The 1,672-nt window shown below is 38.5% G+C and overlaps 1 long non-coding RNA gene across 1 annotated transcript; it reads left to right on the forward strand.

Moving 5' to 3' along the window:
* Window positions 1–693: 693 nt before the first annotated feature.
* Window positions 694–1,256, forward strand: LOC111206374. Its single transcript, XR_002658603.1, has 2 exons — window positions 694–816; window positions 919–1,256. It is a non-coding gene; the product is annotated as an uncharacterized LOC111206374 (long non-coding RNA).
* Window positions 1,257–1,672: the final 416 nt, after the last annotated feature.

Here is a 1,672-nt window from a genome sequence, read left to right on the forward strand (position 1 = left end):
CACCATAATCTACATCCGTTCTAATTGGTTCTTCTAATCTAACCGCTGGCTGAGGTTCGCTAGTACTACCATGTTCATAATCAGTTTCCCCATGATGATACCAAATTTTGTAACTTCGTGTAAACCCACTCAAATATAGATGAGTCCAAACATCCCACTCTTTAATAACCTTTCTATTTTTACAATTAGAGCAAGGACATCTTAACTTACCTGTTTTTGCTTCCGGTTGTCGGTGAACTAACCCCATGAATTCGGTTATACCTCGTTGGTATTCTTCCGTAAGCAATCTCGTGTTCGGATCCAAATGAGGTCGATCGATCCAAGAACGGAAATAATTTGAAGGAGACATATTTTTTATGAATCAAATTCGTGTGTAAATAGAGTAAGAGGGAGGATGAAGATATGGAGTGAATGAAGAGGAAGAGGAGTGCTTGTTTATATAGATTAAATCCTGCCGACATACCGAGGAAATTCCGACGGAATTCCGACGGAAAAGGCTAGTTCGTCGGAATTTCCTCGGAATTTTGTAAAATCCCCCAACGGCTCTCCAACGGCTATAATATTTCCTCGGAATTCATCGGTTTTTTCCGAGGAACACATTGTTCCTCGGAATTTCCTCGGAATATTCCGACGGACTGAGGTTTCCTCGGAATTCCGTCGGTATATTCCGAGGAAATTCCGAGGAATCCCAATTTTGTGTTTCCTCGGAATTTCCTCGGAAATTCCTTGGTATATTCCGAGGATTTCATTTTCCGTCGGAATGTCCGTCAGAATACCGCTGTTTTCTTGTAGTGGTATGCCGACTGCAAAGCTGGGGTATGTAACCGAATCAAATATTATAACAAAAAAAACAAATTAAATTTTGTCACATCATATACATCGAACTTATAAATATATCTTCTATTAATATATGTGTAGGTACCATCTAAAGTGAAATTATCGGACGTGACTTTCAAGAACATTAAAGGCACATCAGCGACAAAGATTGCGGTGAAATTAATCTGCAGCGTAGGCACACCTTGCACTAATGTTGCTCTTGCTGACATCAACTTGGTCCACAACGGTCCAGAAGGACCAGCTGTGGGGGCATGTGCTAACATGAAGCCTGTTCTCACCGGACAGATGATTCCACCTGCTTGCACTGAGATCGCTAAACCGGGTCCTTGAATTATAGAGTCGCTTGTCCACCAAGCATCCGTCTAATCTGGGTTAATTAAGACGCTTTGATTAGGCTGCGATGGAAAAGTTTTGAAATATCTCTCTTGTATTTATTTTAATTTTTGACATATAAATGAGGGATTTTTGCAAAACTAACCCACAACTTGATTTTAACCCCAAACTTATACCCAAACTTGAATCAAATGCAAAACTAACCTAAAAGCCTAGTGAAATTACAGCTCAGCCCCTTGTGACCAAACAAAAAAACAGAAGTCATTTTTACGAATATAGCCCTAGTAAATCGTCTGAGTCGTCTGAGATGTTGGAAGTCGTCTGGACGACTGAAGTGTAAGTCGTCTGGTACCGGTTTATTTTAAAAATAATTTATAAATTTTGTAAAAAAATATTTTGATGCGTGAAAAATAAAAATCAAGTAATTATAAACAGTTTTAAGTGATATAAATTAAGATATGATAAAATTGATTTGTTTTGAAGATAGATGAGTGGAAGTAGT

Source organism: Brassica napus, chromosome C5 (genome assembly GCF_020379485.1).
Source record: "Brassica napus cultivar Da-Ae chromosome C5, Da-Ae, whole genome shotgun sequence".
Classification (NCBI taxonomy): domain Eukaryota; kingdom Viridiplantae; phylum Streptophyta; class Magnoliopsida; order Brassicales; family Brassicaceae; genus Brassica; species Brassica napus.